Here is a 15105-nt window from a genome sequence, read left to right as displayed (position 1 = left end):
CCGATATTTTTGGGGAACTCGAAACGTGCGCGGACGCGGTCAATTAGCAACTGGTTTTGTTTTCTTCGCTTCCGGCCTTCCGGTGAGAAAGGGGTAAGGAGCGAGACAGGTAATAGATGCGCACATACGTGCGAAAGGGATGGGAATAGCCACTGCCTATTAACTAGATTTAAGAGCATTATATTTTTTTGTTTCTTTTTACAGCTTTGGAATTTATAATATTTGGCCAAACCAAACTTCATTATCTTTATCCAGTTGGGACGAAAGTTACGCTTTATACAAATAAAAAAATAAAATTAAAAAATGTTTTTATTTCAAAGAAAATCTTTAATTATTACAAAATCGTGGCTTCCCGTTAAGTAATCTAATAAAAATGATACTTGTGTTGAGAATTTCCCGCAACTTCCGCTTTGAATCGTTTACTTAAGGGGTACAATCGCTTTGAATCGTTAATTTTTAAAATGTATATTTGTCGAACGTCTCTTCCGCCGAAAATACTGCCACCTTCTCAACGACATCGTGAATTTGCGACAGAAAATGCCGCCTGATATTAACTCAGAATCAGGGGCTAAATCATCCCCCTCGCTATTCGTTACGATGTCACTAACAGCCGTAGTAGTATTTTAACTTTTAGGTAGGAAGATATTTATCTATATACCTAAATACTAGAGGACATGACAGAAGCCGTGAAGTCCCAGACTAAACTGAATAACCGAAGTTCCAAATTAAATAAGATCGCTGAAACTTCACCCGCGAACTATTCTCAGAGTTCGAGATACCAATTTGCTAGTACGAGGGAATCTACTCTGTTTGATGTTAAGAGTCCGTTTAATCAATGTTCCAGTAATATATTTGACTTGGAAACTGCTGAGGGATACTGTAGTGTTAGAGTTCCTACAGTATGCTGATAAGTCAATTGGTTATTCTGGGAAATATGCTTACGTTTACTAAGCAATTGTTACAAGTAAATATTATATAGGGTAGCTTCATATCGTCTCCTTCTAGAGAAAACCACTAAAGCGCCTTGTGGAAAAATCACATTTGGATGTGAAAAAAATGTCTTTATTCAGTAGGTAACACAATTACACTTTCCACTTTGAATTCCATTTTTTACATAACGAACGTCTCAACCGCCTAAAACTACTACAGCTTCTCACAACCTGTATAGCCGGTGAAAAGAAGCTGGAAGGAAAACTTCGGCACAGGACCCTAGACGTTTTAAAAATGAACATAAAATATTGTGTAATTTGTCTGCCTAATAGCAGTTCCCAGACAGTTAATCCCGTGCATTCATTCATCTTGATTTATTTTTCTACATACACATATATAAGCTGACGACCACATCACGGTTGGGGTAGTCAAAGGTACATCCATCGATAGTTAGACCAACGTGACAGGTGGTGAGCCGTATCGCCGTCTATAATGGTCGAGCCAACTGTGTCAGTGAAAACTGCACTTAAGATAAATTAATAACTCATTGGTGCAAGCTGGCACCGGGGTTCCAGTCGGCTTAATTTTTTATTTATTAATGGATCAATTACAGCTATACACATTATAACATTTAGTTAGGACATAATTAAACAAAGTAAAACAGTACTAATGTGTAAGCCAATTACAAGTGAACACAACATTCATCATAAAAAAAACAACATCTAGTCTGTTGAGGCTAACTTCTCAGCAGCTAAAATCTCACTATTAATAACATTAATATATCATATTATTGCACTAGTTGGTACAGAAAAAAAATGAACTATACTAATTTAACTAATTTTTAATGGAGATAGTGTCTTGTCAGTTTGCTCTTCAGAGCTCGCTCTGAATCGAAAAATATATCTAGTTGAAGAGATTTCGCGTTCTTATCGTTATAGGATGCACAAACTCTGGATAAGGATTGATTTAATCCTAAGTTGGTTCTGGTTAATAGTCCACACCAAGTTTAAATTTCCTAAGTCATTTGACGTAGGTATACAGGGTGTTAGTGGCATCGTAACGAAAACTTTGAGGGGTGATTGAGGCCATAATTCTGAGTTGATACCAAAGTATGGAACTGAAAATAATTTAAAAAAACACTAAAATTTTCATGAATATTCGGACTGAAAATTCCACTTGATATCAACTCAGAATCATGGTCTGAACCATCCCCCTCAGTATTCGTTACGATGTCACTAACACCCATACCTACTTGTATGGCTACCGTATGTACTTGTGCGGGGTGTAAGTGACATCATAACGAATACTGAGGGGGATAATTTAGCTGATTATTCTGAATTAATATCAAGTGGAATTTTCCGTCGCAAAAGTATAGAATTGAAAATAATTTAAAAAAACTAAAAAAAAATATGAATTTTGCGACGAAAAATTCCACTTGATATTAACTCAGAATCGTGGTCTGAATCATCCCCCTGTGTATTCGTTGCGATGTCACTAACACCCTGTATAAACGAAGCCGATTTATGTGTAAATATAAATAAACACAAAACTTCCAATATGTTTGCCACAAATAATAGGTAAGGGAGGATGTCCTTAGACTTCTAAACCACTTAGACAAGGATCAGTACGATCTACTCTGAACCGGCGTGCGTGTAAGAAACGATTGATGAATGTGGAGGAAGCAAGGGAAGTGTGTCAGGATCGAAGCATATGCAATTCCATAGTCTCTGATTACTCGGTGGGAAATAGGCGTGACTTTATGTACATACATGGTTATGGGTTATGTAATATGTAAGGGTACATTAAGTTCCTATTAGAAGACTTACCCCAACAAATTCAAAATTTCACCTTAACTTCGCAAGTTTACCACTTCTCGATAAAGTTACAAACTCTATTGAATCGAGGCACTTATAACCGAAAACTTTATCTTTAGTGATGTAGGCAACGTTCACACGGCGACCATTCGATTCGAATTTTTCAGACTTTCGTTCACATGACGATTCTTCGTTCGAAAATCCTGGAAAATTCATCATAGAGGTACTTTCTGTACATACATGCTAAGCGAAGAATCATGATGAAGGGAACTGACAATAACTTCAGGTTATGTAAACGGAACCAGGAATAAAAATGAGGTTTACCCTATTTATAAGTGCTTTGGAGATCCCAAATACAAGTCTGCGTTTTTTTTTTGTTTTTATAGGATCTAATCGCCTTACCAACCGTAACCATGAAGTTTACAATGCGACTTTTTACCCGACTGCGGCAAAAGAAAAAGGAGGGTTATGTGTTTGATCGCTATGTATGTATGTCGTACGTCTGTACCTTCGTAACTTCTAAACCAATTTTCAGAATTTAACAAATGAGGTGTCGCTAGATGCGTCTTGATTGTTTTAGGTTGTATAACGTCACAGTAATTTCAATGTGGCGCCCTCTGGCGGATATAAACTTATGAAGTCAAAAATATTCTTCAACTTACTTTTTGTAGATTAGCTTCGAAGTCCAACGGCATTCAGTACTTACGGTTAAATCGATAATTGTTGTTTCTCTTCCACAATAATCGAATTAAAAAAAAAACAGAAATATCTTTAGTAAGTTTTTTTTTAACGTGACTTATTGTAGATTTGCCGCAGATGGCATTAACTACTTGGCCGGACAAATGGGGAGCGCTGAAGGCTCTCACCCGGTACAACGTTTAAGACAACAGGCCTGAGGGTGAATATTGAAAGGATGAATCGACCCTAGCAGGTCGATAGCGATAAGCGCTGAATGAGGGAAATCGTCGACCATGCCGGCGGGGTCGGTATCGGGGTTCTGAAGTGTTTGGTGTCGTGAAACACTAGGTAACATAAGTTAGTTACACTTTGAATCGACAAATTTTATATGATCTCATCTGCCTTAAACTACTGCAGCTTCTCACAAGCTGTATTTGTGAACTCAGACTTTACCACGGTGCGTAACCACACAATTAATCTCACCCCTGACTCGACTAACTCGTTGTGTACAAGTCCACTCAAAACTTGCCTCGAACATGAATATCGATGACTTGCGAAAGCCACGCGTAGAGGTAAATAGAGGCAAAGAGGGATTTTGAATAATTCATATAGAAGCCTCGTTTGCATTGTTATCGGGATCCGACTAAATAGGCCGAGGTTAGAACTTGTGACTTGTAGACAATCTGCGTAAACAAAGCTCTGACCGAGAGTCCTTTTTGTTTTGTATTTTTTTTTTTGTTATTTATTTTATGCTTTTTGTGTTATTTTGAATGCAATGCACCAGGCAAAAGGCCAGTGGTTCCTAGCATGCGAATGCGTGCTTCTTCACTTCGTAGGCCTACTACATGCAAACATTGGATATCCAATTTTTTTTTGACGTGACTTATTGTAGATTTGCCGCAGATGGCATTAACTACTTAATTAAAACACATAATAACGGGTTCTTACCGCGTTCAAAGCAGGGATATGAGACTCCCGATATTAACCAATGAATTAAAACAATGTATTAACTACTTAGCCGGACAAATGGGGAGCGCTGAAGGCTCTCACCCGGTACAACCTTTAAGGTAACAGGCCTGAGGGTGCCCAGTTGGGTGCGAACCTCGGTTCAGGGCGTCGTTTGAGAGGAAAATATTTGAAAGAATTAATCGTTCGCGATAAGCGCTGATTGAGGGAAATCGTCGACCACGCCGGCGGGGTCGGTATCGGGGTCCGTTGGATATCCACGCAAGTGTTAATTATCATCGCGCGAACGCGTGACCTACATCATTGTGTCAAAAATTCGACCCCCGGCTTAGGCTCTGAACCACTAAATTGGCTTTGTGTGTATGAATTCATGTATGGAGCATAGATAATTTACCTATATAGAATAGAATAGAAATATATTTAGTTTATTATAAAAGCACGTCACATACAAAAACAAGACAAAAACATCATTTAAAATTTTCACAAGACAATTACAAAAAGGCAAAACGGATGTCCGTCGAAATGATCATAAGGTGGTTAACTTAAATTAAGTTTTGACTTTCTTTGATCGCTTAACATTTCACATCATAAGTTCAACTTAAAAGTTTTTTCGGCATCAATTCTTAACTTTCTTCATGCCTCGCAAGAAGCCAGTTTCAAACCGGTTCCAGCAATTCGAATAAGCTACATTGGAGCGCGAATTTAAATCTTTCCTTTGAAGATTACTGCTCTGAAGCGGGATACAAGTCACATGAATAGGCGCACGTCAACCGCTCGAGTGCTCCTAGGCACTCCTACGTACTCTTTGTTACTCCTAAATTCTCCTATTGCTCCTTTTAAAGTTGGATGCCGTCCAACTATGAGCAATTAGAGTCGCCTCGTCAGCCGCCGGATGACCGATAACTAACTCGGCGCCGTACCCAGCGAAAAATGGGCCTCTTTTGTACGCAGGGTGTTGAGCGACGCGACGGCATCCCGCGGCGAATTCAAACGTTTGACAATGTATAAAAGCGTTCACGTATAAGCGTTATCATACATTTGTTTGAAAGGCCTCCGTGGTCCAACACTGGCTACTTTGACAGACTTCGTACGGTGCATTGAAGCTATTATAAAACATTATCTTTATTGAAATATACCTATGCAAATAAAGAATATTGAACACTGAATAATCCCTAATGACTGGTTCTGTCTAATATTATGTACTACAAAACACACATATATAGAAAAGTCTATATGGATTTACAAGGTGTTTAGTGAACTACTAACCTCGCTGTTGGTTCCGGTTACTACCTACTTCCTGATGAAAGTAAGTAGTCGTCACATGAGCCATGTCAGGGGCCTTTAACGGCTCAGTAATAACCCTGACACCAGGGTTGATGAGGTTAGTATTCCACCTCACAACCCTCACGATAAGAAAAAGAAGTGAACTACTGTTCCGAGATCTACTTTCACAATAAAAAAGTATAATAATAACATAACATAACATAAACTGCCTATATACGTCCCACTGCTGGGCACAGGCCTCCCCTCAATCAACCGGAGGGGGTATGGAGCATACCCATAAAAAACCGCCGTAAAAACACCTCCACCAACCCGCAGTGGAGCAGCGTGGTGGAGTATAATAATAACATAGTTTTATAATAAATTTTAACATAAGTAGTTTAATAATAATAGAGTAAATTGTCGTAAGGAGCCTCTACGTGTTGACTTGGGCCCCACAATACAATACAATACAAATACACTTTATTGCACCAAAATAAAAAGAAATAATTACAAAAAGTCTCTTAACTAAGTACATGGCAAATGGCGGCCTTATCGCTTAAAGCGATTTCTTCCAGACAACCATAAGGTGAGGAAAAATACAAAAAAATGAAAGATTGCGGGTACAAACTATACATACAATTACCAATAAATACATGCAAATAAATATATAAAATACTTACAAATATAATATATACCTAACCTATATACATAACCTAACATATATACCTACATATATAAATAGTACACACAAAATACCTAATAATAAGCAACTCAAGAGCTTCAGAATATGAGCACTACAACACACTTCATTATAAAAACAGAACCATTAACAATCCCACGAACGCCTTCCAAAAGTCCGGGACTCCATAGGCCCGAGATATGGAAACGACATACAAATAATAATACTTACTATAATATTTATTTCAGGCCAGGCCCATATTTTAAAATATTTTAAAAGGCGTCATGTCCAGTTATGTGCGGTTCCCAAGAATGTTCTCAAAGTCGGGATGTTCCCGTTGTAAAAACTCTTTAGTAGTGAAGACACTGGCTGCTTTTCTTTTTCAAATGGTTCTTTCTTGTCCTCTGATCTTGGGGGTTAATAAGGCCACATCGAAGCAATTCATCTAAAAAAGCAATATTGCTATTTGACATTTGTGTATATGCACACGAATGTCAAATAGCAATTTTGTTTTTTTTTAAAACGCATTGCTTAGGTAATAAAGGTTTTTTACATACTTCCAATGGCACATCACATGTCATGCTTACTCCACATTCCCCCAATCGACTCGGGATAGAATGTGCCTTTAGTGACGTTAGTTTTTCACACTGCATCCCTAGCAGGCTCAGCAGCGAGTATTGGTTTTATTCTGTCGTCGATTGGAGTCAGCCCAACTGGAGCAATTACAGCGCTCGGCGGCTGGACGCGCAACGAGTTAACAGGCGGATAGCGCCAAATTCATTGGAAAAGTTTATTCTTTTGCTATCTGCCGCCGTTTTTACATTTACGCTTGTGAGTTTTAGTAGTGGGGATTTTATCCCCGCTAATTTAAGTTTGTAACCTAGAAGCTGACAGAGGGCAGCACTAACTGTCATTACTAATCAGAGGCGGTATAATTAACACGGCTATATCCCAATGGTAGTCAAAGGTACATCCATCGCAAGATGAACTAAGTATAACATAACATAACAAATACTTTATTGCACAAACAGGAAAAAACAAAATACAAAACAAAAGAGAAATAGAATTAGTACAATAGGCGGCCTTAGTAGTAAGTAGAAATCTCTTCCAGGCAACCTTTAAGTATAGGAGATATTGAATATTATGTAATATAGCGGGATAGTGCCATGGGAATACTTGTACATGTTATAAAAATAAATACACTTTCGACTACATAAACTACATCATAATAATACACATAATTATAATTCTTATAATAAATAAATATCACTACTTAAACTACTACATATACTATGGAAGAAAGGAGTAGATAGATTATGAAGATGAAGAGGAAATAGAGGTAAGGAAATGCGCCTTGACTTGCCCTTTAAAGGACTCCAATGACGAAACTCTTCTAATGCTTTCAGGCAGAGAATTCCACAAACGGACAGCTTGCACCGTGAAAGACTTGGAGTAGAAAAGTATCTACACCGCACTGAGCTTTTTTTTTGACGTGATTTATTCTAGATTTGCCGCAGATGGCATTAACTACTTGGCCGGACAAATGGGGAGCGCTGAAGGCTCTCACCCGGTACAACGTTTAAGACAACAGGCCTGAGAGTGCCCAGTTGGGCGCGAACCTTGGCTCAGGGCGTCGTCTAAGAGGAAAAATATTTGAAATAATTAATCGACCCTAGTAGGTCGATAGCGATAAACGCTGAATGAGGGAAATCGTCGACCACGCCGGCGGGGTCGGTATCGGGGAGCCGCACTGAGCTATCTATAATAATAAATAAAATTATACATTTTCTAATCTCATCTCAGGACATAACTCGGAGGAAGCAAGAGAAGTGAGTCAGGATCGATGCAAATACCAGAGCCTATATTGCACTGTAGTCATAGAATAAGGAATAATACTACACATATATCTTTCAACTACGCAACTTTCGCAAAGGCCGGTCATAGGATGGGTGACAACAAAAAAAAGTTTTCATCTCGAGCTCCTCCGAGCTTCGGAAGGCACGTTAAGCCGTTGGTCCCGGCTGCATTAGCAGTCGTTAATAACTATCAATCCGCACTGGGCTCGCGTGATGGTTTAAGGCCTATCCATCTCCCTATCCATCCATAGGGAAGGCCCGTGCCCCAGCAGTGGGGACGTTAATGGGCTCTCTCTTTTCCGCTAGGGTAACGAGAATAAAATGTATGTACACGTTTTTAATACACACAGAAATAAATTGCCTTACTCATATTTTGCCTGAAAATGTTTCACGTGAGTAATGACCCAGCGACATGACACTACTTGATGGTTTCCGTACATGCATGGGCATAAAAAATATATACGAACATACAAAGATCACGCCCATTTCCCATTGAGGTCGGCAGAAAACACAGAATTACAAAAACAATACAATACAAAAACTCTTTCTTATACTTAAATCACATTAAAAATACATTAGTATTATAATTAAATTGGTAGTACAACAGGCGGCCTTATTGCTAAGGTAGCAATCTCTCCAATATTCCACAATATATAAAAAATATATCTACATAGTTAGAGGTCTTTCTAGGTTGGTAGGTATTGTAATTTCAGAATGCAGAGACTTTTATTTTTCTTCTTCTTTCGTACCGGTTGTGAGATCAATGATCGAACTCATCAACCCTGGGGTTTAGTTACGACATTAATCAAATCAAAATATTTCGAAAACTAGTCCATATTATGTTAGTAACAAGCTTAACCTAGTACCTATTAGTAACAGATTAGTGTTGTAGATTTTGTTGAGGCTGGTAATCCACCTCACAACCCACTCGGTAAGCAGAAGAAGCAGCAATGGAATTCCATTTGCTTCGATCCTGACATACTTCTCTTGCTTCCTCCATATTCATGAAAAAAAATATTATTAATTATGAATTATAGTAAAAAAATGTGTTATAATAATAAGAACTGTAAACATTTTAAGGCGAGTCTTCTTTGATCCATAGCAGCGGCACTACAGCACACCCAGGACACTTCATAGAAAAATCCTCGTTTTACACAGACACCACACATTGACGCTATCGTACACGCGCATCTGTGTGTGTGACGTCTGACGCCATACGATTCAAGTCTAAACTATGTTCGAGGGGGGTGAGGTAACCCTAGCTCAGACGCTGGTGGGGAGCGGAGAGTTGCCGTGCTATACGTAGTATTATTCCTTATTCTATATGACTACAGTACAATATAGGCGCTGGTATTTGCATCGATCCTGACACACTTCTCTTGCTTCCTCCACATTCTTCAATCGCTTCACACACGCACACCGGTTCAGAGTAGATCGTACTAAACCTCCAATTTGGTCAATATACGGTAGTTACTTACAAAATAATTACCCTATGACACCATTTTCATTAGCCCAGTTTACAAAAGTAATGTGTTTCCAAGGTTGAACCTCGCCTATACGACGGTACCACCCCTGCCTAACATGCACATTACTCATTGTTATAAAAAAGTTTTGCCAACCCTGACATAATTGGGCTAACCTTTGCTAATTTAAATGTCCATTAAAAGCTTAAACATTGTCCCATCGTGTTCATTGCCATGTCTAGTTACTAAAACATGAATATGCTTTTAAAATCTGTTCGTATCATTGCAATATTTGCAACTCTACCTAGGTCTACTATATAGAAAAACCAACTTTACCTACATAGAAAAACTCACGCCTATCACTGGTGCAAGCAGAGACTATGGAATTCCAATATGCATCGATCCTGACACACTTATGCTTCCTCCACATTCATCAATCGTTTCATACACGCACGCCGGTTCAGAGTAGCGGGCCTAGCATCATAAGCACGCGACTCTTTCTCGCCGCGACAGAGATCATTTGTCTCTTTCTGTGCAGTACTGTGAGAGAGTGACAGGTGACGTATGTCGAGGCGAGAAAGAGTCGCGCGTTTACGGTGCTAAGCCCACTGATCGCACTAAAACTTTTCTAAGGACATCACCAATTTGGTCAATGTACGGTACGTCCTTGTAGTTCTTCCTCTGTCAGCCCTACCACCAACCTTCGCGTTGTATGCTTTTATGCTACTCAGTATACGTTTACGCATTTGGTGTATTTTAATTTTATAAGTACATGTCTTTTTCTTATCCGCCAAAAAGAAAAGAGAGGAACAATTGACAGCTGTTAATTTTTAAATAAGAATCAAATAGGCATATCGCTAGTGTGACACCTGCTATCAACTTAATTGTGTGGAGTTATAGTCAAACGTGTATTTGAAGCCTTTCAAAATTGGTTTTGATTTCTGCCTAAAATGGCGTATGTGTTATAAATGATAAATAGTTTTATTCTTGTTTCATAGCAGAGCTTTTGGAGGGTGATTTATCGGTAGTTCGCTTTATACTACAGACTAAAACCGAACTACTTACCACAACAACAAAAAACACAACACACAAAGGAAGTTTTTCTTCTATTTCGAAAACCACAGTTTATTTTTATAAATTATTCACATCCAAAGCAATTTACTCTAAGAAATAAGACATCAATAACCAGCGATCTTCCTCCAATGGCAGACGTTTCTGACATTCGCTTATCCCGCGTTCTTCGAGAGAGTATTTTAAATAATCGAAACACTCAGCCTATGCAGCTGGGATGTTAACCTCATCCTTTACTCGGTTTCCTCGGTCGATGAGGCTGGTATGCCACCTCACAACCCACACCTTGAGAAGAGACTCGGTTTCGTCACAAAGGCTGAATTGAGAGTGTAGGGAGCGCTGGTAAATTATAATAAAACCCCACACAAATAATTGAATGAACTGTATTACTTAGGATATTAAGTATATTAAATTACAAGATCCAAACATTGAGACGCGTTGGTTTGCTCGCGCTAGAGATGTGACTGACCATAAATGGTACAATATTAGGTATTTCTCATACAGAGAGGACTATTAAATAATAGTCTCTTCTAAATCCATGAGTTTATTGTAAAATATGTCACTCTGCGTATGTGAGAACATATAACGCCATTCCGTCCCATATTAAAGAGCTACCGCTTCTAAAGTTTCGATCCCAACTCAAAAACTGGTTAAAGGTAGAACAGTTTAATAGCTTAAGTGAGTTTTTAAGTTTATAATTATTTTTTTTAGATAAGTTATATTTGTAATTACCTTATGTAATTATTCATGTATGTCACAATATGACTAAATGTGCTGAACGGTAAAAGCATTACTTCCATCTACATACTTACCACATTTATTACAATAAATTTTCACTCTCTTTTAAATAAGAGACTCTCTTTTTTTTAGATAAGGCTAACATCTAGAATAAGTTTACTAACACATATGAGACATGTTTCGTGAATTAAATAAATTATTATTATTTATTTTAAACTTCTATTTTGTTGCGCCCGAAAGGGACTGTGTTGTGAAACTCATATGCAACTTACCAACACCACCACCATCATCAACACCATCATGGTATGCAAATAAAGAATACTGATCAAGTCTGAGATCGCCACAACATAAAGGGTGTTAGTGACATCGTAACGATTACTGAGGGGGATGATTCAGACCATGATTCTGAGTTGATATCAAGTGGAATTTCCTGTCGGAAAATTTAAGGAAATTTTAATGCTTTTTTAATTATTTTCAGTTGCATACTTTTGCGATGGAAAATTCTACTTGATATGAATCATTCCTCAAAGTCTTCGTTACGATGTCACTAACAACCTGTATATCTAAACATCTCTGTCTTCGTAGATACAACAGGCGTCAGAGTATGTTGTTATTTTTTTTAGTTCCTTTCGTAGACATGAGAACTTACTCCTGAAATGTTTCCCTATTATCAGCCTTATACTTATACTATATATATAGATAAACAGAGAAAAAGACGAATAATAACAATCCATTTTTCACAATGTTCGCACTAACAATGGACTTTTTTATCTCGCACAATGGAGTGCTGAGTCAACAGTTTTTGTCAGCAGCCGAATCAAGCCTGATTGAAAATGATCCAATTATACCGGGCCGCGAATACAAATACCTATATAAATCCAATACATGATGGAAACACGTCGACCCACGTTCAGTTGATAATAATGGACACTATGAATCATTATAACACAATCATATTATTATCATGTATAGGCTAGTTTCTATCTAGTCAAATCAGTAAACGTCAAAACACAAAATTACTACGGAATTTGTATGAAAAAGCTCACTGTGACGTCATAGAAAAACGTGATAAAATGTCGGACTTATCATTACATTTTTCTTGACTAAAATTCATAAATAAGTTAAAAATAAAAAAGAAAATGTTTTTCGTTAGTCGAAAAGGAAATGGACGGGTAATCAACGGGCATATAACTCATGGAACACACGTCAATTTTAGGCAAAAATTTAAAAAACCCAAAATTTTATGTTCGCCAATAACTTGACAGAGTTAAATTGACAGCACACGTCTAACGGGTTGCAAATCAGCGAGATGACTATTTAATTCGCCCAGGTTATTTAAAATTAACTGTTCTCAGTCATCCGTCCCATTCCTTTTCAGCGGATAAGAAATTTACGGGTATAACTTAAAATAAAATAAGGAGGTTTCTGCAGGAATCGGGGCCATTAACAAATTCATCATCATCATCAGCCCATTAACGTCCCCACTGCTGGGGCACTAGCCTACCCTATGGATGGGTAAGGAGATCGGGCCTTAAACCATCACGCGGGCCCAGTGCGGATTGATGGTTATTAACGACTGCTAATGCAGCCGGGACCAACGGCTTAACGTGCCTTCCGAAGCACGGAGGAGCTCGAGATGAAAACTTTTTTTTTTGTGGTCACCCATCCAATGACCGGCCTTTGCGAAAGTTGCTTTACTTCAACAATCGCAGACCGAGCGCGTTAACCGCTGCGCCACCGAGCTTCTCTAACTCTAATTAACAAATTAATAATAATTAAATTAATGGAGTAAGATAACTCAGTAAAGATTCAGTAAAGAAAGCGTCAGTAGAATAAAAAAGGGTTGAGTACGATCTACTCTGAAGCGGCGTGCGTGTGTGAAACGATTGATGAATGTGGAGGAAGCAAGAGAAACGTGTCAGGATCGAAGCAAATGGAATTCTATAGTCTCTGCTTAGCCTGGCGGGTAACAGGCATGAGTTTCCAAATTAATCTGGCCGTTTCAAGCGAAAGGTTCATCGCACAGCGTATCATTTTAGTAAATCAAATCAATTTAGTATATTGTGTTGTTGTTTAGTGTATTGTGTGTTGTTGTTGTTGTATTGTTGTGTTGTAATGTAGTGTTGTTGTTTGTGTTGTATTGTTGTTGTTTTTTGTTTTTTTTTGTTTTTTTTTTAGTATCATAAATACCTCTGTCAAAATACATTAGAAAACCCTTTGGAAAAGGAACTCCAAACAAATTACCCAGCTTTAGGAAAGTGTTGAATAATCATCTTATTACGTGTATTGATTGCAGGTACTATACCCGGGGAGAACGAATCCCTGTGGCCTACACACCAGAACCAGCCACTTTGTATCCACCACAAATGTAGGTAATTAATTGTTTAGACTAATCTCTACGTTACATCAAGTTTCGAAATCGTAATGTTTTGGCCTTAGAGGAATGGGTCAGTTTCGTCTTTTTATACATACAACACACACACACACACACACACGCACGCACGCACGCACGCACGCACGCACGCACGCACGCACACGCACACACACACCACACACACACACACACACACACACACAGACGACACACATCCACTGCGGGTTGGTGGAGGTGTTTGGGCTAGTAGCCCGGGACCAACGGCTTAGCGTGTCTTCCGAAGCTCGGAATCATCTTACATTTTCAGACAATCAGGTGATTCAAGCCTGCAATGTCCTTACCAAACAAAGAACAGTCTCACAAAGTGATTCCGACAATGTCCCCATCGGGAATCGAACCCGGACCTCCAGATCGTGAGCCCAACGCTCTAACCACTAGACCACAGAGGCTGTTAAACACACACAGAAAGATAAATATTCAAATATATTTTGACAAAAAGTTTGAGCAGGCGCACGTGCGAGCCCAAGGTTCTTCGACTAACAAAGTAATAAAATTTCTTCAGCTGAAGACAAATCGAATTGTCCATACGTGCGTAAATGTTTACTTCACTTTCAAAAGAGGCAAAGTCCTTAAAAAAGTTTTAAAAAGTCTTATAACCAAGACACTTTCTAACTTTTTCTTGTCATTTACGACCTTATATTTCTCATCTGAGTTTCATTCTGACTTTTATATATTAATTGCTATGTTATATTATATTATTATTTTTCACTCACCACAATAAAAAGTTTTTTTCCTGTTGCGATAAATGGCTTAAAATGACACTATTAGGCCAAATGTTTAGGTGGAAAGTCGCCCATGTAATATTTGTCCCATGGGCGAGTTTACACCTCTTATAATATTTTTATAGTCCGCTGCAAGGCAAGTGTGTCAGGTCGAAGCATAGTGGTATACCATATTAGTCTCTGCTTACCCCAATGCGAAAAAGGCGTAAGTTTATGTTTGTATGTTGTGATCCACTCGTTTGCATACTTTTATAAGACTGGGCAACAACACTACAACTGAACTACAACATACTTCAATAAACTACAAAAATTTAAAAAGTGTAAACTGGCCCACAAGCTAGGCATTAAAGGGCGACTTGCCATCTAACGCCGGTCACTTTACGGCACTGACCATACATTTTTTCATCATCAAACTGTTTTAAAGGGTTGGAGTTTTTTTTAGTCTTCTTCTATCGTGTGGGTTGTGTGGTGGAGTACCAACCCCATCAATC

At 38.4% G+C, this 15105-nt stretch overlaps 1 protein-coding gene across 6 annotated transcripts in view; it reads left to right on the top strand.

Annotated features, from left to right (window-relative positions):
- Positions 1-15105, top strand: part of LOC126382408 (CD151 antigen-like) — a 343453-nt gene that overhangs the window by 209299 nt on the left and 119049 nt on the right. The window contains exon 3 of one of the 6 annotated variants that reach the window (XM_050032268.1): positions 13755-13826. The exons of 3 other annotated variants lie outside the window; for them this stretch is intronic. The gene's annotated coding sequence lies outside the window, so the exon portion shown is untranslated. Of the gene's footprint in view, positions 1-13754; positions 13831-15105 lie in introns of those variants that run through there. 2 more of the 6 variants (XM_050032269.1, XM_050032272.1) reach the window with 2 other exon arrangements.

Source organism: Pectinophora gossypiella, chromosome 4 (assembly GCF_024362695.1).
Source record: "Pectinophora gossypiella chromosome 4, ilPecGoss1.1, whole genome shotgun sequence".
NCBI classification, from domain to species: domain Eukaryota; kingdom Metazoa; phylum Arthropoda; class Insecta; order Lepidoptera; family Gelechiidae; genus Pectinophora; species Pectinophora gossypiella.
The sequence above is the reverse complement of the archived record's forward strand: the minus strand, read 5'-3'. Positions and strand labels throughout refer to the sequence as shown.